This window comes from Micrasema longulum, unplaced genomic scaffold, assembly GCF_059751315.1.
Source record: "Micrasema longulum isolate JH-2025_06_02 unplaced genomic scaffold, ASM5975131v1 h1tg000017l, whole genome shotgun sequence".
NCBI lineage: Eukaryota > Metazoa > Arthropoda > Insecta > Trichoptera > Brachycentridae > Micrasema > Micrasema longulum.
This window is the reverse complement of record NW_028277225.1, coordinates 595,070-620,767: the sequence shown is the minus strand read 5'-3', so window position 1 is coordinate 620,767 and position 25,698 is coordinate 595,070. Positions and strand designations below refer to the sequence as shown.

The 25,698-nt window shown below is 32.0% G+C and overlaps 1 long non-coding RNA gene across 1 annotated transcript; it reads right to left on the bottom strand.

Annotated features, from left to right (window-relative positions):
• Positions 1 to 20,907: 20,907 nt before the first annotated feature.
• Positions 20,908 to 23,020, bottom strand: LOC148285650 (uncharacterized). Its single transcript, XR_015825394.1, has 2 exons — positions 22,728 to 23,020; positions 20,908 to 22,278 (listed from the first exon to the last, which is right to left on the bottom strand). It is a non-coding gene; the product is annotated as an uncharacterized LOC148285650 (long non-coding RNA).
• Between the last annotated feature and the right edge of the window lie 2,678 nt (positions 23,021 to 25,698).

The window sequence follows — 25,698 nt, the reverse complement described above, 5'->3', positions numbered from 1 at the left end:
GAGATATGAGAAAAATACATTCGAAAAATACGTAAGTTATTAACACGTGTAATCAAGGCCTTTGCAACTGGTAACTGTAATCTGAGATTTCTGTTTGTTCAGAAATTTTAATGTACTCGTATTACGGAAAGTTTTTTTAAAAAACACTACTTATGCTAATTCCAACAGATTTTAGCCATACTTAGGTGGTACTTTAAATTAACTTAATATATTTTGGATTTTTGTAGCATTAACTTTGTATTTATTTATTATTTCAAAAAGTAACATTATATAGTAACAAATAATTTCGTAACATGGTTTTATTCGGTGGAACTAAGGAACGCGGGATTAATGTGGTAGAGGCGAGAGTTCCGAATAACGATAGAGTCTCTTGGAGGTGTCTGGTGATGTTCACATGCTTCGCTTTTAAAAAGTTTTGTAATCATTTCGGCGAATTGATCATGTCGAATCAATTTAATCCCAGTCAGTGAAGAATTCACTTCCCTCTCTTCTCAATCCAATGAAGTACATATTATGTACTTCTGGATTACTTTCTTTCAGCACAAAGATGCTAAGGCTACCAGATTTCAGAGAGCTCCTTCGGGCAGCTTTTCTCGTTTGACAATGAGCAAATTTTCCGTGTATGTGGGCACCGCCAAGGAGACTTATGTCCTCAGATGCGGTGTGCGGTATGTGGTGGGTAAGCTGCTTCACTCATAAACGGGTGTGGAAAAAGAAGAAGATGGAAGTCATTATTGCTAATATTTACTAAAATTTGACAAAAATATTTTAATATAAACACGCATCATTTCGTTTTATTATTCAATAAGTAAAAACAGTTTTCATTTTAACATTTCATGGTTGTTGGAGATTTAACTTGAAATTTGTAGAAAATCAAGCACACAAAAAACGTTTGCAGCCATTAGTTTACAAATTATTAATAGTACCTATCATTCGTAGATAATTTCGTATCATAAACGTTGTCAATATGATTTATATTGAAAAATAATAACTAACTAACTCACATAACTATCCTACGTATATCGATGGCTCGCCTACCCAATTTACGCCATCGCCTGATGAGTATCACCACATCAAATATTTGTCCAGAATCCTCCATTATCTCCTAGTGGGGGAGGACCGTGTCACCGTGTATCAAAGGCAAGATAGATTTCTACTTTACCGACCGGCCCCAGCCCTGTCCCATCGGGATACCAATAACGTCAGAATAGTTTAAATAGAGTGACGGTGTTTTAATTATTTATTTATTTACAAAACACAACAGCCATTACAACAAAAAAATGGTATTTTAAAATTGCCAAAATAAAGTCTACTTGTGTAGAGTCACTCAACTTGTAAAAAAATATATTATAGCCATAATGAAAATAAAAAAATATATATGAATTTAAAAAGTTTTTTTTTTAACTCGGTCTTAAAAAATCTTATCGCCAACGAATTCTTATGGAGTAACCCCAGGTATTTTTTTTTAACAAGGGTATTTTTTTTATTTATTGAACTAGTGGTTACATAAATTTATTTACTTTTTAATAATATCATATAATTTCAATTTAAAGTAAACAAATAATATAAAAAGTTTTTTTTTATGAAGTTTGTAAAAGAAAAAAACTTAGTTTTCGAAGTTACAAATACACACATTACGAAAACATAAAACTAAAGTTTATTTTTTTAAATCATGTAAAATTTCAAGTACAGTTAGATAAAATTATAATTATTGTCTGCAATAAAGGCTACAGCATTATTTGTGGGTTGGTGTTTAGACTGTGAACATAATATCGATTTCACAAATAAAATTGTTTAAATAATTTAAGATTCTGGATTATTTTATTTTTTTTGAGGGATACAAATGTTAATTTTCTCAAAGATTTTTTCGTATTTAGCGGGAACGAGAGCAAATACGATTGTGACTGCATTAGAGAAAAATAGGTATATGAGATACGAACGAATTTACGAAACGCACGAGTGACATGCTAAGGGGTCAGTTAATATTTTGTGACGTACGCATATTGAATGATGTATGTTTTAGAATTTGTTTGGGCAAAACTGGTAAAAGGGTGGGTATTGTTTTTGAATACGTAAAAGGTTTTTATGACATTTAATTTTGAGAGGCTTTGAAAAAAGTTTTGTATTCCAGCTCAATACTTTACGTTTTTTATTCTTCGTTAAGTCAATAGCATAAATTTTGACGTCATCACTAAAATTTTATGACTTAAGTAGTCAGGAACTTGACGTCACTACTAAATCGCTTGAAACTGCGCGCGCATCGTTGGATTTTAATAGCTATTGATATTATTTGGATCATCATTTACTTAATAGTTTTTGACATCCCATCACGCGTCTCTCTGTAGGAGTAAGCAGTGAGATTAGAACGCAAGATTAATCTGTTCCTCTACATTCATACATCTTCTCATGCACGTACTACGATTATTCCTACTTTTGACATGCCCATCTCAAAGTATTTGTTGGCTTTTGTAGTACCGTTCTCTGATATTTAAAATAACATTTAATGTACTATCTTATTCTGTGTCCGAGTGGATGAAAACAACAGTTTGTGTGTGAAATAGAAACAGAGCCGTGGACTAGTGTTTTCGATTTAAGGTAAAAATCCTGACAACTGCTACTAATCAATTTACTTACCATGTAACAAAAACGATCAATGTACTCTGCAATTGCGATATGTGGATTATGCACCACTAGGTGCGTACATACAGGGAAACGATTTTTTTTTATTTGTTTATTTTTCCATGCATATATTATTTACATAGAAATATAATTACAAAAATACAATTAAGAAAAATACGTCTTAAAATTAAGCCAAAACATGAATTGGAAAAAATGCCCACAAAGACTACAGCGTCTGAGCGATTGACAGTCTATTGAATTCTCAAATGCAGTCTTCATCAATTCTCCATTTTCACCTTTTGACGCATACGGCATTTTTAATCATATACATATTGCTAGCTTAAAGCAACAGTGAGATATCCCCAAAATTTCCTATATTGAGATACACCTATTAATGAATTTATCTTTTTAATAATAGAATAGTTTGCTTATATTAAAGCCAACCAGAATTTGATCATAATACAGGAGATAAGGAAAAAATGGCGTCCCAATTAGAAAAAAAGGGAGATCGCAATATATTTTTTTTGTGTCACGCTGTAAAATAAAATTTTGGTATGTGAAAAAACATTTATGAAACAAAAAATAATAATTTAAACTTAAGGTAAAGATATCACTTATAGGATTAAGTATTTTTTAAATGCAAATAGGGTCCATCTCCATTCTTCGTTTCTCTTATGAAGACAGATTAAGAGATTGCTCTATTTTAGCATAGAAGCAAAATAACAGAATTCATTTTAACTAGACTGTTTAACAAGCTTCCCGTGGAAATAAAATGTTAAAATGTGTCAATTTTTTATCTCCTTTTTTACAAATTTGCATTGTTATTTTTTACATTTTTATTCCTTATAGTTTTATTTATCATTTGTTTTTATGATAATTTCCTGTAATTTTTATTTGTATATGAAACGCGCCGATAAACTTTTATTTTTTATTACTTTGGCGCGATCTAGATTTTGTTAATTTTTGTGTCAATTTGAATAAATAAAATATTAAAAAAAAAAAAAAATCTCTTAAGAACCTCTTTGAAATCCGAGCAACTTTTTCTAAGAAAACGGTGTTAGACAGATAGACAGGAGAAGCATATTCTAAATGGGGTTGAACTAGTGAGCAGTAAAGTATTAATATTTTTGAAGTCTGTCGTCATTCTATTGATAAAACCAATATACAAGGTAATTATTAGGGCACACATAAGAATATGTTTAAGTGTGCCCTAATTCAAGATTCAAAATAAAAAAATATGTTGTCTTCATAATCTTCTTCAATCAAACTATGGTCAGTTCTCTTTATATGTGCGGTTTTTTTCTAAATACCAACAAATTCAACGATCTTTTGGAAATATTTAATTCTTTGCCTGCTTAAATTAATTAAAACATTATGTCAAGTACAACACAATAAGTTATCAGCAAAAACAATTTTGACGTTAGCCGCTCTTCTACTACTTAATTATCAAATTTATGCATGTCCTTTTTTATATTTGTTTAATATAAATACGTGTGCGTTTTAAAAAAATAATATTTCGGTTTTTATTAATTCAGTTTTTATTTTTACTGTGGAATAATTAAAGTGCATTCTTTTGAGTTATTCCTATTGTACATTTTAAATATTTAAATCATTATTAACTTTACTTTTTAACCTTTGTAAAGAAAGCTAACTACTACCTTTTATTGTTTGTAAACTTTTTTATGCATTTTATAAGCACATCTATATTGTAAAATCCCTCTTGGCGTTTAATGTGTTAAAAAAAAAAAAAATATTTAGTCCGACCCTTTGTTCGCCTCAAAGTCCGATTATCTAAAAATATATTCTTCAGAGATTTATCATTTTTCCATCGGGCTACCAATTAAACAACACTTAGTGTTTTTTTAATTACTATATTTTGGGATATATTGTATCATTATAATTTTTATCACTAACTATCCTTTGTAACATAAAACCTTTTTTGTAAATTACAGGCAAAGTGTTTTTATTTCATTTTGCCAGAAATTGATTTTCAAAGATGTGCTCCTACTTTTCCACGTTCTTATTGGACGAATTCCTACTTCTAATTGAATAATTTCCTTTCAATATTCAATTAAACATCGCGGGTATTATTTTCTGGTGCTTTGATGTCGATATCAAAGGCTTATTAATTAAATATTGGCGTAATATTAAGCGGAAATATTGTAGAACACTATGTAAATAGCTTTTTGTTGCCATGGAGTTTCAAACAATAGTCGTATTACAACTCGAATATTATCATAATTGCTTTTCGCTGTAAATCAAGTTGCCGTATAAGAGATGTATTAAAATTAACTGAAACTAAAAAAAGGTTTTAACAAAGTACTCAAATAAGTTAAATTTCGTGCTTGAAATTTACTGGAATGTCTAGCCAAATTTATGGCAGGTTGTGATGTTTCGACCTATTGTTTGCTCATTAGTAATATTTATCAGGTTATCCCACTGAGAAGGAATTCGGCACATAAAATACTTTTTTCGCGACACCTAAAACAAATTCATAAAATTTAATATTTGAAATAACCACAAAATAATTTCATCGAGATCATATTTTCTATTGTTCTTTCTACGGTTTATCAAACAATCGACACCAGTTTCATCGTTCTGGTAATATCAATTATTCTGATAAGCGACGAAATAATTGTTTTTTTAAAAAGTACAAAAATGTATTAACTCGTAGATCGAGGTTTTCTGCTTCTTCGTCATTTTTTAAGAGATCCTTAGATCTGTATTACAGAAAACTAGTTGTTCTCCTGAGATGATATGGTCCAATTGTTCTTCCATCGCTTAGTTGGTCTTCCAGGCGGACGTTGTCCAGATGGGATATCATTGGCTGCAGCGTAAACAAGTCTGGCAGTGCTCATCCTGGCTACGCGGTCCCTCCAGTACCTTCGTCTGCATCCGCTCAATCGTACGATATCCTCTATTTTACACGTATCTCCATTAAGTATAGTATTACGGATTTGGTTTCAGAGTGTTTTTCCCGTAATGAACCTAAAGACCTTCATTTCAGTAGTTCAGCCCTTTGGTACGAACGTGGCAGCCCGCGCTTCCACAGCATACGTCATAATCGGTCTCAAACATGGCTTGTATATTCTGATGTTGCTATCGATGCGTATGTCCGTATTTCTCCATATTACATTCCTCAGACACCCCAACACGGTTGGTGATTTGTTGACCTGTTCTCGAACTTCAGTGTACAAATTGCTGACTTGAGATTTCTACTGCCAGTGGTGGTATTCTAAAACTTCATTATTCCCTAGAAAGTGCTAATTTGGAGATTTTTATTTTTATTAACGCTGATGATTAAAAATCAAACAAATACGACAAGTGAAACTGTATACAAAAATGTTCATTTAGACCATTATTGCGACCTTAAGCATTACCCAAAACACTTTATCAGGTTGAATTGACCAAACCGTATTCGGTTTTTCAGTTTTTTAAACAATTTTATACATCATTTGACGTCTAATGATCAGTCTGGCCATTTTATGAAATAAAGTGCCGTCGCATTCAAAAAATAAAAATCCACAAATTTACCACTCTCTAGGATGATTTTAAAGCAGAGAATATTCAAAATACCACCCCAGGTATCTTAAACCCATGGTTTGTTCCACTGGCATTTTCTCAACGTATTTCATTTTAAAATAAATAAATTGTCAAAAAAAAAAAAATTGAAACAGTAAAATAATCGTTTCAATGCATGTTTTTTTAATTACTGTTTTTTTTTATCTGGAACCTAGGTGTATTCCTCACGACTTGAACTCACGGATAAATAATTAGGGACTTGAACCCCGCTCTACCGCAACTTTATTCCCATTTTCTAATTAAGAGTAATTTAAAACTCATTAGCTAAAATTAGATAGCGGATAGACAACACACCGTCTTATTTCTGATTCTATTAACTGTGCATCAGAGTTCTAACGCTCCAAACACCTTTCTGAAACTTTTAAACGCTTACCAGTTCATAGTTCGTTTTTATTCTCAAAGCACCCTCTTTATTTTATCCACCGTAATTATTAGAGAAATTGTTGTCCGATGTAGAAGGACGTAAGCTGATTTTTTGTTTTACTAGTAATGACTTAAGACTTAGGATATAGAGAGTTTGGTATTATTAATGTTTTTATTGTATATTTATTTTTTACTTTTAAGACTGAAAAAGCACACATTATAATAAAACTGTAATTACTTTTTAATATTATTATAAAATACATAAGTTACTGCCTTAGAACGGGGAAGCTATCCCTAGTTAGGCAGTTTAGATGAACCACCAGCAAAAATAAAAAATAATTATTTTTACTTTAATTACTTAATTAATTTGTTGTATAAAGAATTCATTGTAAATTGCTGTAATATATATATAAAAAATAAAAAAGAATATAAAAAAATATCTTCTCTCTGTCATATAGTGGTCATGCGGCTCGACTGTGGAATCATATAACATTTACTATAAAAATGTTTCTACGGAAGCTCTTTTGAACTTATCTTTCTGATCTTTCACCTCTCCGTTATAATTTTCTTTTAGTTTCGTTTTTCTATTGAAGATTAATATCGATACATATCGCTAGTTCCGAAGCTAAAATGACATAAATTAGATTTTTCGTTTTGATGGTTAGTTGAAAGACAACACCATATACCAATAATTCTACCAATGTACAAATATTTAATTAAATTAACGACATTGCCCCAAAATTGAAATGATTATGTAAATCATAAGAACACCTTAAAAAAATGTTATGTTTTATATGTGCAATTCTTGTTTTAGAACATACTGTATTTTTAATGTAATTAATTATAGAAAAAAAAATATTAATATATTATTTAGTACGGTTTCATTTGCTTGTGTAGAATAAAGGCGTGTAAAACAAACTGAAATTCTCATAATTTTCATCTGCTTTTGATAGAAAACTCTAACCATTAAGTCAATCGTTTCTCATTGAAGTCGGTAAAACTTTTCGAATAATGTCTTTAAGAGTTGGTAATCGTTATTCAATGGGACACAACTCCCCCATTTTCTGAATGCCATGGCATTCCTCACACCATTACTCGTAAGTGTTGGCGGACCATAGGACGGAGATTGAACGAAGACATTTCTACCATTGAGAAGGTTATGTCATTGGCTCTGCTACCGATTTATATAACACGCTCTTTATTTGTGTAGCCCGTAATACTGTGACCATAATACTCGCTAAAAAATCTAGAGGGAAAATAATAATAACAATATATTGAGGATGTCCAAATATTTTAAGACAGGCTGGATTTCCTCCCTAGGGATTTATTTAGATCTAAATTTTTTGCAACAGAGAGAGAAAACATTTTTTAAGAAGAAAATATGGAAGTCTAGGTATTTGCAGGGCTTATGACCTGTTGTTCATTGGCTGGTTCAAGTGGCTAATTTACATACTTTGTAACATACTTTAAAAATTCAACAGATGGAGGAGTCGGATAAATGTTTATGATAAAACGTAGACAGAGAGGCGAACGTTACAGTGTGAAAAGTGGCCACTTAAACAAGCCAATGACAGGTCTTGTAAATGGATATACTTCAATATTCCTTTCTCAAAAAATAATTACTTCTCCATTCCAATGAATTTCCATCTTAATAATTCTCTAGGGAGCAAAATTCAGCCTTGTCTACAAGCATTTGGACCTTTCAAAACATAGTTCATATTTACTTTCAAATGAACTCTTGTTAGGACAATGTATTGTTGATCTCGTGTTTAATGTTCTTTATTATCTCACTTACCTCCAAGTTAAACGTGGATAATTTAAAGTTTGGAGATTTTGTGGACACAGCACTTTAATGCTGTGAATATTTCATCCCCATTGTGCTGCCGAAGGGCGACCTGTGGCTGTATTTCGACTTCCTGCGCACTTCTTATCAAAAGAAAAATTCTCAAAAGCCCCATTGAAGGGGACCCTATTGTGAGTTTTGACAAATATATAGCAATAAGGATAGTAATCAACCTTAACAATATGTTTCACTTCGGGAAATACATGTTAAATGTTCCTTACAATTTATTCGTTGATAAAATTTACATGAAATGGAGAACCTGAAACCTTTGTTGAGCAGTTTTGTGAGAAATATTCTTGAATTTCTTTATGCTTCTTTCGGGGCAGTTGTGATCGTGATAAAGCGAAGAGAAAAGATGCTACAATATAAAAAAATTGCCATAGATCTTATAACAATATTATATTAAAAATAATCAACATGCCCTAATGATTGGCAGCGCCTATAAGATTGTTGTTATACCAATTGCGTACTCTCAAGGCTGGCAATGTTTACTCTGCGATCTTTCATTCTAGAGTCAATGTTATCAGACCATCTGGAATCCAAACCTATTTAAAAACAGTAGAAATTTCACATTATTTACTTAGTTTGTTGGCTCTTGGATTGGAAAATGGGAAATTCTCTGGGGTGCACCATTATACAGTGACCGATACATGTGAAATTTTAATCTTTGATAGAATACGCTGAATGGTTGAAAAATTTAATTTTATGTACCGTCCAGGGAGTCTAATGTCTCTGGGTATGAACTGAAATAATATTTTGTGCCTTCCTATTCCATCAAAAGAAAGTAGTGTTACCAACCCTTGTGAAATTGTGAAACGTTGTACACACCTTTTTACAATTCTTTTTCTGTGATTTGAATAAATTGATGTAATTTATAACATTTAAATGAACTGAGCTTTATGCATGATTATGTATTTACTCTGTTGGTGACTTATATGAGGATAAGAGAGAAAATCAATTTTAGAGTAATAATAATAGTGATTAAATCTGATGTTATTACATTTATAAAATTACTATATGGGGTTTATAGTCCATTGATCGCTGACACACGTGCTAAATAATTCACATAAAATTATAATGCAATGACGTAGTTGAAGCTTGTCATCATTTTCTATAGAATCCAATTCAACATATTATGCAACTCTAACAGTATTGCACATAAAGACGAGATCGTCATCCTGCAGTACATTCACATTGTCTCTACTTTAGAGATATGAACAACGAAGGAACGTGACCTATTAACACACCACAGGGTATGGTAACGCCCGGCAGTTCAGTTCAGTCAGTCCAGTTCAACGCAGTCACACAGTTTCAGTATGAAGTTCAAGTGCAGTCTCTTCAACTCCTCATTGCCGTAATACTCGCGCGACTCAATTCAATATTTATGAGCAATGTGATAAATCCGCATTCAAGCAGCAACCTCGTTTCTTCTGTGAATCTCTAACTTGGGTGAAGCTCCAACCCTCAACAACTAAAATCCTCCAACTTTCAACATTCGTGTTTGCAATATGGTCATGAGGATGAATGATGATATTCGACAAAAGCCCTCCACATAATTTCCCAAACTAATAGTACACAACTCGTTTATTGTAAAAAAAACCGTTGCTTTTTTTGTGTAAGTAAATCCAATAAGAAGACCTATGGTTTTTAAAATGGTTTTTTTGGTATGTGGTATGACTACATACCTTTGTATTTTAAGTAAAGTTTATCAACAACCTTGTCGTGATTTCACAACAGTTATATCTAAGAAACCTCTTATCTCTCGATTTGGTAGCAGTTTTGGTTGACGTGATACTTATTACACAAGGTATACTTCTTCTCGTGCCGCTTCATTCTGAGATTGGCAACCATCACTTAACACTCCTCTTGATTTTGGGTCATTTATTTATTTATTATATTGACACTTTATATACATTTACAATATATATACATATAAGGGCGGGCATATTGTCTTAAGGCAGTTTCTTCCTACGTACCCAAACCGTTCAGTTTGAGAAAATTATAAATACATGGACATATTGAATCTTACAATTTTATAAATAAAAATAAAAACAAACATTAACAAAATAAAAATATATATATATAAAAATAACACTGAAGAGAGAAGAGGGGCCATTCTGATGAGCATAACTGCATCTGATAATCCAAACCAATACCGAAGATTCCTGAGCCATGATGCTATTTCACATCCCATACACCGTCTACTTTCTATCTTCCCTTCCACTATAAGCTGTGAAAAGGCATATTTTTCTCCAAGGAATATGTAATCAAAGTACGCGGCCTTTGACAGTAGTTAACAATTTCGTATATTTTTCATTATATCGAGGCATAATCGGCAGAAAACCGTAAGCCACAAATAGTGAATTGTGCAGGAGAAGGTTTTTTTTATTTTTGTTGCATACATTTTTTTTCAATAATTCGGTAAATGGGATATATAATGGTTAGTTACTGCCAATACTAAAATGACAGCTAAATTTTTTTGATACCTTCCGCTTTTAAGTTAGTGGCGGTAACGCTGTTTTTCTTATAACTCTGACTGGTGCGAGCACACGGTGCGAGCTAGCGTAACCGCCTAATTGTCGTCGGTTACGTTGTTTTGCTGAGCTAACAAATGATATGTCAATTTTTTAAAAGAGTGGAATGGTGCGGAGTAATAAATAGAAAACTATAATTGGCCTGTAATTTTGGTTAATTTGTAAATTTTGTATTATTTTGTTATAATGGCTATTGTTTCCTTTTAATAAATAAAAATACCTTTAATGTTTGAGTATGTCCAAATGCTTGCTGACTGGCTGGACAGCCAATTGTTGAATTGGCTACCTGGTAAAACAAAAAGTATAAAATTTGGAAAATTGTTTTCAGGCGTTGTCTAGTTGGTGATTTGGTTCAGCCGGATGAATTTCACCCGCATAATAAAGGTTTCAGCTCCTTGACTTCACAAAAGTCAACAGATGGAAGAGTTGAGGAAATGTGGATGTTAAAACATGGGCAGAATGGTGAATGTTACACAGTGTGTAAAGTGGCTACTTAAACCAGCCAATGACAAGTCATAAGTAAATGCCTAGACGTCCATATTACCTTCTCAATAATGTTTTCACTCTCTGTTGAAGTAACTTTTTTTTTTAAACTATCCTTAAATGGGGCAGGTGAACTTTATAGAGCTATGATGTTTTTAACACTTATGCAGGGGGAAATAAGGAACACTTATTAAAAAACGCAATTTGCCAAAAATGTCGCTTAAGTTGTTCTGCCGATTATGGCTCGATATTCCGTATCTTTTCGTTAGACCTTCGATTAACCCGTAAGATACGCCGCGTTCTCCTGTACAAACGAATTTAAAATGCTTCAACTTTATTTTTGAGAATATATCCTTCCACTCCATACACACTGTTTTACAAAACCAAAAGTAATACCAATTATTATTTCATTATTTAGTACTTTGTCAAAACCTATTTTTATTGGAATCATAACCCACCTTAAAAGATAATGAGTTCAAATAATAATATGCAAAACTCTTTTTCTGCTTTAATTTATAGTGAATCTATTTCCTTTTCAAATAAAAAAAGCTTTATCTGGAAACAGAAAAATTTATGAACATTCTCAAAGTTTTAGTAAATTGTAAAAGAGAGAACATAAATCTTGGCACTTAAATTTTCCGTTGTCAAACTATCATTTTCTCCATCATTAAATTTTGAACATTATTCTTAAAACTTCTTTTTTTCAGATTAAAAGTTTTGAAAGCATTTAATTTACACGTAAAAGCCTATTTTATGATATTGTCAATGTAATGAAATCACTGTCATTGACACCCTTATGAAGTTGAATTTTTGGTGTAGGGTACGTTCCAAAAACAATGCTAATTAAGAATGCATACCATGAAACACAAACAACAAACAAACAAATCATCACGCCGTTTCCCCGTGGGGGTAGGCAGAGAAGAAAGAACGCCATGTCACTCTGTCTTTGCATGCAGACCTCGCTTCCTCTACATTCATACATATTCCTACTCTTGACCTTCAAGTATTTGATGGACTTGCTCGTGTCATGTCTTTCTCAGTCTTCCTCGTTTTCTGCATCCATCAACATTCACATCGTAGATCCTTTTAGCCGGTCTTTCGCTGTCCGTTTGCTCTACATGTCCAAACCAACGCAGAACCCCTTTCTTGATTTTGTCGATAATGCATGTCTCAACCTTCACGGATCACGGAACTCATCATCGGATCAACACAGGTCACAAATCTCAACATTTTTGCACCTATCATACATCGTTATACCACGCATTTGCCTGAGGGATTGCATCTCGACAGCGTTTAACCTACTTTTATCATTATTTTTCGAATTCCATACTTCGCTTCTAAACACTAGAGTTGGCACTAGAACTGTGAACAGCTAGTTTTGCCTCATGCGATAAACATTTGTTTGCCAAATTAGATTTCAGTGCACCGTTCACCCTGTTTCCGGCACTCACTTTTCTTTCCATCCCTAGTAAACATACTTCCTAGATACACAAATTCTTCTACCTGATTCAGAATTTGTCCGTTCACACCAATCTACAAAACATATTACAAAATATATATAAAACCTCATTCTGTGTAATTTAAATTTTTGAAAAATTTATAAATTAATGAAGATAACGCTAACAGAATGTGAACGAAGATAATAATATTAATTATGGCGTTATTAAAAGAGTCATGAAATTATACGAGTATTTCTTAATTTTGATTTAAAGTTTTTATTGCGTCATATAAAATAAGACGAATTTAAATAATGCACTAAAAATTAATTGTAAACTTGTCAGCGACGTTGCTATAGTCTCGAACGAGCCGTAAATCTGTAAATTCATTATACTTGTTAACTCATAAAGTGCCCGTCGATGCTTCATAAAACTTTGTTACAAAAAATGACAGCAAATTTTCCGTAATATTTTCCGCGGCATATTCAAAGCATGTTTTTGTCGCTATAAAAAAAGCAATCAAACTGAGTGAGATATTATTCGCAGTAAGTGTTGGAATATGCCGTGTTATGTTCTACGTTCTAATTCATCTTATGGGGTGAGTACTGACTATGTACTGCAGTGATTCATTTTGATATACGACCCCTGGGGGGCGATTACAATCGGAAGATACGGGCGCCATACCTTCACTATGACGGTATTCTTTTTTTATTCATTGAAAACAGACAAAACGTCACATTTTTTACGTTAATGTTACTAGCTTTTTTTATAGATATGGCAATCAGTATGAGGACAAGGCTGATATATTTGGTTCTGGACTTGATAGTTATAAAACGAGTCTGATTTCTTTTTTTCTCTCGCAATATTATTAGTAAACTTTTCTTTATATTTAAAAATGTTTTTCCTTTTTTTTATTTTTTCATATTAATGTATTTATTTCGTTAATATTTTTGGTTGCTTATGTGTATTTACCTACTTGTTACTATTGTTATAGTTATGCAATTTTATAATTTTTTGTTATGTTTTTATATATGTATTTTTTTTTTCATATTTATGTTCAATACATGTTATAGGCAATTTATGCCGTTTATGTAAAATAAACAAATAAATATCAGGCGCTAAGTGCAAAAGAAAAAAATCAAAACGAAATACCACACCAAATTTGAAACGACTGCTTCGTATGGGATTCCATGTTAACTAAAGTACAATTGAACGTAGTTATGTAGAAAGCAGCCAGTCCACAATCTTAAAATAAATCATTATTGATGTTATTGTAGTAAAGTCAATTCTATGTTCTACTAAAACAACTCGACCGCTTTCATACAAAATTCTCAAACAATCACCTTCTGATAATGGTGTCTGGCTATGCGTGAGCTGGTTCTCGACAGTGGGTATATTAAATTTTGTAAATGTCACAGCGCAAATGAATTACAAGGAAATGGAGTAAATGGACCGACCTTTTTTGTAGTTTTTCTTATTTCTCAGCTTAAGCGGCAAAACTCCAAACCGTAAATTCGTTTTTATTTATTATTAAATATGTTTTCGCGGCGGTTTATTAATAATTAATTATTGATTTTATGTTTTGCGATGCGTCTTCGTACGGACAGTCGATTAGTGATTAAACATGTACTTCAATCAAGGTCAAAGCGGACACTGACCTCGGGTGGCAAAATAATCAACTAAATAGTTTTTGCAATTATACAGGTGCGAAAGGGACAGGATTCAAGTGGGCGAGAGAAAAGGAGACAGGTATAGGAACCTATTTACGCTGTGACACATTTTCAAACGGCCTAACCAATGACGATCACAAAAATGGCATTTCTCAATTTGTAGAAACTACCCGCAGCACTCGAAAAATCTTACGGTAACTTAAAAATCATTAAAATTGGTCAAATACATAATTCATTATCTTTTTTGTAAATAAAAACAGCCTATGTTTTAATTGTTTATTATTTGTCAAAGTCAAAAACTTTCTAACTGTTGTGTAGATATGATTGTTCACACTTTTCACAGAGGTGCTATTATCTCAGTTTCACTTTTCTATCGTTCGCTGGTTTCTGCATAACTACATTCAATTCTATGTTCTGCTAAAAACAGCCAGACCGCTTTAATATTTTTTTGATCTTTTTTACTAAAAAAAGTGAGTTTGAATTTAGTATTGTCCTAGAAAATTTTTAGTTCGTGAGACAAGTTTTTAGTGTTATTTTTTGATAAAATATATGTAGCTATTTTTTAAAAGTTTGTTGTTTAATTTTGACATTTTTTAATATTATTTTGGTATCAAACAAATAGTTTTTATTTTGTTCTCGTTATACATTTGTAAGTTTGAAAAAAATGTCTAAATTTGTTGCAATCGAGGGAAACAATTTTTGAGACAGGAAAGTGGAAGTCTAGGCATTTACTGGGCTAATGACTTGTCGTTGGCTGTATTAAGTGGCCACTTTACACACTTACGGCGCTGCCTGGTAGGTGAATTGGTTCAGCTGAATGAATCTCACCCATTTGATAAAGGTTTTAGCTCTTTTACTTCACAAAAGTCAACAGATGGAATAGTTGAAAAAATGTGTTTAAACATAGTCTTAGTCTCTAGTGTTTCAATACAAAAATTTAAGGTGGATAGTGAGGTGCAATAGCAACACTTCAGAAATAATATTGCCACCATGAAAAATAAATATTAACTTTTTTTCCCTACCCATCTTCCTTAAAATACGTATTGACATATCGGTTAAGCCGGTTTCGTTATACCGAGGTAGAAAAAAATATTTAAAAAGTTGAGAATACTGTCTGGATATAAATATACCGATGAAAGAAGTGCTTGCAGTCACCCTCCTGGTACCTCCAACGCTCATCCTATTTCCTCGAACCTTCAACCCCTAGCAATAAGAAGGAACGCGTTTTTTATTTATTTTTTAACTGTCAAACGTCGCTATAAAACGATGCACATTTTTATTTTATTTTTGGAAAAATATGAAATTACTAGCAGCATTCACATATTATTATACAGATATAAGATAAAAATCAGTAATAAATAAATATTTAAGTAAAAATATACAAATGGAGATCTAGGGTAACAATTATTGCAAATCTGTTTTTCTTAAAAAAACTTAAAGATATTATTGGTCGTCGCTCTTAATTTTAAATGAAATGACTGAGCTCGTGTGTGAACCTTAACAAAAAAAAACCTTAACACATCAATGGATTACTGCACAGAAACGGCTCACAAAAAAATACATTTCGTAATGTGTTTTCACCTGGAATTGATCCCGAAATTCCCAAGAGTAAAGCTAGAATTTTTACCATTTAGTACGCCACATATATAGTTTATTAATATTGTTTGTAAACTATATTACAATTGTTATTTGAATCGGGTTGTGGTTCCGTGGCTAGTGTCTCGGACTCACGGATCAAAGATCCGTGGTTCGAATCCCGCTCTACCCCAACTTGGTTCCCATTTTCTAATAGTGAGTTATTTACAACTCGTTGAAAATGGCCCTCAAAATTAAATATTTGCGTAAATTATAAGAACGCAAATATTTCTTTTTCAATAATAAAAAAAAAAAAAAAAAATCATATTATTGTTATTATGCGTCTTCCTTTTCCTCTAGACCTATTAATCTGTTCCAACAGAAAGCTTATACTCTTAGAACGATGAGATTCAACTGAACGTAGTTATGCAGATAGCAGTCAGTCCACAATTTTGAAAAAATGAGGTATGGTGGTATCGGGGGTAGTAAGATTAATTCTATGTTCTGCTAAAACCAACCAGACCGCTTTTATACAAAAAACTGTTTTTATCACCTTCTGAAAATGGTGTCGATCACAATATCGGCATTTTTCATTTTGCAGAAAACACCCACAGCACTAGAAAAATCTTACGATAATATAAAAATCATTTTAACTGGTCAAACCCGTAATTAAAATCTTGTTTGTTATTTATTTATTTATTTATTTTGTTCGTTAATGCCCAAAATTTACAAAAAATAAAAATGAAATACATGCTAACATACTAAATAATAAACAGAATATACAGAAAAAAAGTGAAATTAGTTAAAAAGGATATGATTAAAAGTATTACAAAGTAAAAAAAAAACAATAATTACAAATGTATGCAAGAAAAAACAGTAAGTTTATAAACAAAAATGCATAGATATAAGCTTATGAAATAAATTATGTAAAGCAAACAATAAATAAAGCGTTACGGTAGGCAAGAAAGACATTTTAAAGTTAAATTAATAAACAAGCAAGCATATATTATCACGAAAAAATAAGAAATAAAAATATGTATCTATGAAATGCGTATTTGCCAATACTACAATGCAATTTGATATAATAGTAAAAAATAAAAAACAAGTATAAGGTAATAAAAATAAACAAGTAAGTATTTTTTTTTAAATTTATGAAATTGAATTGTCAATAATAGTTTGACGAGCAGCTACAAATAAACTTGATATTGTGGACTTATAAGATGGTAAAGAATTTGACAGAATGTCTGCAGCCGTTCCATAAGTGTTACCAAACCTATGTTATATAAAAAACTAATGTATTCATTGTTTATCATTTGTTTAAGTCAAAAACATTCCAACGGTTGTGTTGATTTGATTATTAACTATTTTTACAAAAATCTTAGTTTCACTTTTCTATGACTGGCTGCTTTCTGCATAACTTTTTAAAAAAAATATTTATTTATTTGAACCAATAAAATAACATACATAATTGTATTTTTGCTCCCGCAAAGTCAAAGCTTGTCTGCGGGTTACATTACATTTTTTTATTTATTTTTTTATTTATTTATAAAATTTACATCGTTTAATAATAGATAAAGAATATAGTATATTTATGTGCACATTTTAGTTTTACTTGCTGTTTTAAATAAGTTTTTGACTATTTTTTTTAATGTGTTTTGATACTTCACTCCCCATTGTTCTATCTCCATAGTAGTTTTTCTGTCATGGCACCGTCAGCTGCTGTGCCGATACTTGTCGGGTCACGATCTAGTGGGTTTCTTTGGATTTAAAACTGCAATCGAGGAAATGATCTGTCACTATATTAAACTGACACTGTTTGTTAATAGGCAAAACGTTCATTTAATCAAATAATATTTTATCATTGTCTTTTGCCTCAATCTTTTTTTTTACAGGTACGACAGTTTTTAAAATTTGTACTTGTAGGTTCAAGACTCTTTCGGCATAAGATTTGAAACTTAGGCCCCGTATTCTCAATCCATGTTGAATTATTGGGTCAACTGCCCCAAGTAAACTTGTCTTAGCACTGGGTATGGTAGATGTGGTTTAAAGTGGTACATGTTAAGCAGGCTAACTCTTGTCGTATTGCAAACTGTTTTTACCGGTTCTTCCCAATTTAAAGATGATCCAGGATGATACAAGATCTATTTATGTGCATTTAAAGTCTTGTAGATTCGTGTACAGTCTTCTTCTTTTGGTCATTTAAAATATATAAATACTGCTAAGATCTTAAAGAAACAGGATGGAATCACATTTCATGTGTAATTAGCAAATGAATGTGTATGTAGCAAATGCATTGCTAAAAAAAAAATTATTTTTTATTTGTCAGATTGTCGAAAAAACAAAATGAATATTTCATTAGTGTTGCCAGGGTAGTAAATTTATATAACCCTACTTTGCTCATCTTATGTAAGAACTTATGAAAATTGGATCTCAGATTAAACAACTCTGTGGTGGACATTTGACCAACATTATCTTTAAAACATCAAATATTATTTAACATGATATAAAAATATCCGTTTTATGACAAATAAAATTTATTTTATATTTTAATTTTAAAGTTCATTCATTAAATTACTCTTTTTAAATGAACCTTTTCTTATCAACTCTGTTGTGTCAATCAATATTTCCGCGTGCACAATAAAATTTAAGAGAAATTAACAGATTGCTTTTTTTTACCTTACATTTGTAAAAATTATATTTTTTCCCCATCGTGCAACATTACGCGGCGACATTACGAATGCGCGCGACAAAATTGAGGCATAGTGGGGGAATTATTAGGCACAGTCCGATGTATTCAAATATGATTCTACGCTCCTTCTGGACTACCGTAAAACGCTGCAACTTTGCCGCAATTTTGACTTTTTTTGTAGATATCTCTGAACCTATTTATTATTATGGCTGTTAATGCGTTTTAGATGGAAGACGGACCTAATGCCTAGCCGTATAAGTTCCAAATCCTTTTAAATCTTGCAAGTTTTCCTAATTACATGCATTCAAAGTCGTAGGCAAAGTTGTGTGCAAAAGGCGCAACTTTGCCTCGAAGAATACCTCAGTAAATATAATGTTTCTCTTTATAGTATTTTTTTTCCATATGCAAGAGTTGCTGTGCTTGACCCCGGCAGTCAAATTATTGCCATTAAGGAAATAGATTTTTATTCACAGCTAATGGGGAAAGTTGCAGCAGGTACCACAAACTTCCCATACAAACATGTCGGTAAGTGTCCACTTTTATTTCTATTTTTTCCTAAGTTAAACAAATAATCAGAAGTAAATCTAAATAAAGTTGGTAACAGTAGGTATTAATATCAGTCTATTATATCTATAATAATAGGTAGTCTTCTCTCTCAAACCTAAAGTTACTTTTTAGGCAGGTAATTAAAATTTCAGCAACACAAAGTAGGAACAATATTAAAAGCTATGACACTAAACAAACATACGTAAAAAATAAAACGAAAAACAAAAATAGCTAACTGTTTAACCAACATCGTTACTTTTTACTTTTAGAAACCACTAAGAATATATTTAAAAAAACTAGATATGCTTAAAACCAAACAAGCTAATAATAGTCTTATTTTGCTGAAAATACCGTTAAGTATAAAATTAGCATGTTATAACAAAATATCCTATTTGTGAATAGGAACATTATTATATTACTAACTTTAGGTACGGAAACTATAAAATCAAATATTTTGGTACATCTTTAGGTACCCAAAAGAAAAGAAATATTTTCAAAAAATCTCAAACAAAATACAAAATTATTAAAATAATTACTCAAAATACGATAAGGGAAATATTTCGACAGATTGACCAAGACGATTGTGAAAATATTCGTCTGATTTATTAGTTAGGTAAGTAATACCATTTTTACTTATTGGATGTTATACTTATTAAGATTTAAATGAAATATGAAATGTCCTCGTCGGGAAATTTGGAGATCAGGTAATACTGCAATAACATCTTTTAAATCTTGTACAGCACATACATCTTCAATACTAGGGTAGATGAAGACTGATCCCTTATCACGCTTAGAATTTTTGACTTTTCGTGTAAATTTCACTGTGGGAATTTTTTCATTTATTGATAAAACCTTCCCTACAAAGTGCTTAGTGCTCTTTTTCGCAGCGAATTTAGCTATTATCCAGCTGTTTTCTTGAAATTCATGACAATCTTTCACGTCAACATTAATGTCACTCAGTTCGAAAGGGGATATTATGCTTTCTTGTTCAAAGTCTTCTTGTTCTTGTAAATATGACGCAATATAAGTATCAAAATTTTCGTAGTCGGAGTCGTCTGCAGCATGAAAAGAAGTTTCCGACACCGGGCTTGAGTCGCTGTTGTACACATGTTTCTTTTGTTTTCTTATTTTGGATGATTGGCCTTGAGAAGTTCTTTTTCGTTTAGTCATTTGTGTATTTATATCTCGTAAAACGTTTTTTTTGGGGGAAGCTTCTTTTAAAACTATATTAGACGTAATTATTATCTTCGGTTTTTTATTCTTGTTCGGGGAGTCATTTTTAGGTACATTAACTATTTTCAAATCCAGGCATTCTGGTGTGTCAACCCAAAACGGAGTATTCATTTCTGAATTCTTTGTTAAATTCCTCAGCCAATGTACGAATTTATTTGAAACTGTCGCCAAAGGCTGCATGTAAACGTTTATGGCACTTATGGAAAGCTTGCAAAGACTGTCAGGACTTTTAGTTTCAGGACACTTTATTTCCTTCTTCTTGACATATGTTATTTTCAACGGTCCTGGTAAACTTGAGTCTTTTTTCTCTTTTTGTGTATTTATTTTCGTAACCTTTTTAATTTTTTAGCTTTAGCTAGCTCTTCTGCTTGTTCAGTTGAAATAGATTTACCAGGTATGACTGGAAGCTTGCTGTTTTTGCCTGTTTTTATTGGTTGTGATTGTCTATTTTGCTGTAAAAACTCCAAAAGGCTAGCATCAAATTGACGAAAATTTTCTTCTTGTAGTGTTGGCATTTTTAATGTCACTCTTAAGGGATTGAAAGGAAATATTCCGGATCCTTCAAATCCTTTACATATGTTGATCTTTTTTGTAATGTTTATTTTTGACATTAGCTCCTGCAGTAGCTGCGGGAAATGACATTTGTTGATTGTGCTTGTAGTGATGTGTGCAGCTTTATAATTTGTTAAAATTTCACGCCAATGTCGTTTCATTGGTCCAAAAAATGCCACGTCTAGTGGTTGAGTAAGGTGTGTAGCATTTTTTGGAAGAAAAGTAAATCTAATGTTTTGACTTTGACATATTTGAATTGTCTCGACACTTAGGTGAGATGCCAAGTTATCGCCGATAATAAGTTTTACGCCGTCACGAGAGTCTGCCCATGGCATAACTATAGTCTTGAACCAATCATCAAAACAAATCATATCGAACCATCCAGATTTGGTGCGATTATACCTAGCATCTTTTGGACCATTTTCACACCACTTGGACCACAAATGATCTGCTTTGTAAACCACATAAGGTGGTAGGCAAATTCCGTCAGCAGTTCCGCTGAACATGATTGATACTGAGCTTTTGCTTGCATTAATTACCCTTTCTGGGTGTTTTGTGCCTCTTTTGAAAATACATTTTTTAGATCCGGGGTCGTCACTTAAATTTGTCTCATCAAAATTGAGAATATTACTGGTGGGAACATCTTTAAGAGAAATTTTCAAATTTCTGTAGTATTCGTCCATTTCCTCTACTGTTTTTGCAGCACGGCTTCGTTTTATATTTTGTGTTGCCCTTTGTGAAAAATTGTGTCGTTTTAAGAAAAAACGGGCCCAGCGTTCACCAGGCATTTTTCCTTTAAAAAGAGCAGATTTTCCACTTTTTAAAAGGTAGTTGTAAACTACAATACGCAAATCTAAAAGAGAAAGAGGACAACCAAATTCTGCTGAAATATTCACCACGTCCGCTATGTGAGCTTCTTCCTCAGTTGAAAACTCTGTAGGTCGACCAAATGGTTTATTATGTACGCTTTTGACTTTGTTGCTAATTGTCCGACGTGGGATCCCAAACTGCTTTTCTGCTTCGTATGATGAAATAATTTTTCTTCGAACGAGATCTACAGCAACTTCCAGCATTTCCTTCGAGTAATCAGAATAACTACGAGCTCCTACTCTACGCCTTCTTCGCTGTTGATTGTTTGCCATTTTTCACATAACTGCAATAGAATTAAGATTTCCATAATTTTTAGTATTCAATTTGTCCTCGAAATATCGTTTTATCAATAGATTTGAGATATTTTGTAAACTTATTATAACGATCATCGATAGAGATAAACTTTGAATTAAGTTATGTTTCGAACACTTATATAAGTAGTGTGTCATATTTAAATCATAATTAAAAGTTTATTTGTATTACTAGAAATAAACGAAAAAAACTTTATCCGGGTAAATTATATAAAGTCAAATAAATTCAAATTTCGTTTAATAAAAAAATTAAATTAAATGAAAAAATCAAATTTAAGATAAAGCACGTTGACTACAGGCAAAAAGTACAAATCGTGTTTTCAAAACACTGCACAACATTGCCTAGCAAGTTTTTTTGATGAAATCGTGTACTTTTGATAAAAGTATCAAACAATACGAAAAATATACAGTATTTTCTTACCCCGGGACGGTTTTACTTTTCAAAAACACTTTTGGTTTTTCTTGAACTTTAAAAGTTTTAGGAGACCAAAATTTCACGACTCTTCCTGCCGACATTCATCGCTCAACTGAGAGCGCAACAATGGAGTTGGCGTTATGAAAAATAAAAAAGGTGTTGCCAGGACAATGAAAAATTACTACCAAATGGTAAAAAGTGAGAAAAAGCCAATCAAATGCGAAATATCGTAATCGTAACGAAACAGGAAAAGTTGTGGCCGGTAGGAAAAGTTGCAGCGTTTTACGGTATTCTTAATTCTATGATTGAATGTTAATTTTAAAAATAATTTAGTATAAATCAAATGTTTTTTGGTAGACGATAAGAAAACTGCTTTTGTAGCTGCTGTTTTTTTTAAGTAATAAAAATAAAATTTCATATTTTATCTGTATTTTACGTCAAGTGTTTATCATTTTTATTCCTAACATCATTCCTAATGTAGTTTTGACGTAACGTTTTAACCTCTTTACAAAATCCCACGCAATGATTAAATGATGAAGAAAAATCTTTAGACTTTGGTGTAAAAAATATGAAAAGCTCTTTTTAAAGCCAAGACTGATGTTCAATATACCGAAGACTTCGTTTTTCATTGAAAAACCTGACATTCATAGGCACTCAGCGCCCTCTATCGCTGGGTGGTGAAAGTATGTAAAAATCCGCCTTTTGGTAAATGATTGATTATAAAAAATACACATCCCTCTCTTCCAGGGGTGAATCACTCGCTTTATCCTTTCCGAGTGATTTTATTTTAGGGGAGTAAGTGTTTTTTTACAGCTCACGATAAAAATGGATAAAATTATAAGATGGCCATAAATGACGCGATTTGTTTGCGAGGACTTTTTTACCGTCTAGATGTCTAGAACGTCTGTACTGAACTGTCAAAGTCTAGTGTAGTAACCAAGGAATATAATATATCTACATATTATACCTCTCCTCTTTATTCTTCTTACTATACGAACATTTTGTGATTCATAGGATTTCATTTGTTTTTTTCACATTTAATTACATATATCAAAAAGTCAAATTATAATCTATACGTCATCTAATCTAACCTGGTATTTTTTTTTAAAGAAACGTAAGAAATAAGGATGTTTTCATGTCCAAGCAAAAGAAAAACAAATGTCTGTATTAAATAGAATCAGAACCCTGGGCAAACGTTTTTGTCTCAATGACTACTCTCTATCCAGAAAAAAAATCGGGTGGGAATAAGTCCGCCTCACAGTGTAACGGTTGGTGCGTTCGCCTACCATTCTTGAGTGCGAGAGCTCACTTGCTGGCAGATTTGTGGTAAAGTATTTGTTTTTATGATGGTTTAACATTGCGATTTAAGACTGATTGCCTGACTTTTCATATGACAAAAATGATCTGAATACGCTTCAATTGGAGTTACAACGCAGTACACTATGCATCACTGGGTGCGGATGTAGAACTGATGATACTGAATCAATTTAATTTCAGTTAGTGAAAAATACGGTTTTATCTTTTTATCAATCAAATAAAGTACAATCCATTTAAATCTTTAATAACCTCGTTTATGTATGCGTTACCAAACGTTTTCAAATAAAATATTCTAGTTTGCCTGCTAACACAAACGAAAATTAGATCTTTACTTGGTTCACCAACGGGCATCTACATGATCATTGGCTTATTATTCGAACGCACTGTACATATTATTATGTGGTTTTGGATTACCTTTTTTCGCATTCTTTTGGCATCTTTGGAAGCCTTGAATCTGTCAGATTACAGACAGCCCTTTCGAGCAGCTTTTTTTATTGAGCGACGAAAAATATTTCCTTGTATGTGGGCACCACCAATATGTCCATCATTTGTTGATGCATTTCCCCATTTTCAGCTTAGAGCAAATGCAGCTCGAGACGCGATGCAGACGTTTGGATGAGGACCTAGAAGATATCATAAAGGTAACACGTCATTAGGACTTATCGCAAGAGGTAATATCATACATGGTAAAAATAGCAAAAGTAATAAATTGTTGAAATCAATAAAAATAGGACACAAAATGCCAGGCCCTCTCAAAGTGGAACGGAAGGTCTGTTAATGTCTGTCAATAGTCCGGCTTCTCCTGAATGAGTTTTTTGTGGTTTTCTCTTCTTAAAGCATATGCGGAGAAGTTCCTCACACGAAAGTCAGAGTAATTAGAAGGAACATACCTTTTGCAGTTTATATAAGCTTTGTACATAATAAGCAAGGCAAAAAATAAGCAACTAATTTATAAAAATAAAAATATATCCCCAAGGAGACTCAAATCCTCGGATACGTCAAGTGGTGGGCTAGGTGTAGGCAATAATTAATTTTAAGTTCTAACAATATGCTAATAATTCTAAAGTCGCCTTAATTATGGGGCTTTACTTATTTATTATTTATTTATTCGTACATTTAAATATATACTACAAAAATAATAAATCGAAACTTCACCGTACAATCTAATGCTCTTATTTTTACCGCTCGTTTGGAAACATTTTTATGGCTAATTACCAGTTTCACTACACTTCCTTTTGTACGGCGAAATTTCTCATTTTTACAACTTTAATTGTATTTTGACAGCATAACTCACCGACGACAAATCTTGACGTTGCGGGTGGAGTAATTTCAAAATAACAGAACTTATAACTTATAAAATAATGGGAATGATAATGCGAAACATATTTATTTATTTTTTTAATTTGGCGTGTTTATATAGTCTATTAACGTACATAAAAAAAAAACAGTTAACTTCCTCATTATCAAAAATTACCATTTTAAAAATCTGTCAATGTCTTATCATAATTAAATAACAGGCACTAAATGTTAGTAAATATTTGGATATAACCACTTACCGACTTTTCTTTGTTTACCGATTTCGAGATAACACAGTCCAAATAACAGTCTTTTGCCGATACCTACTACTTTTTGTAACCTGTCTAGAATGTGTAACCCGGAC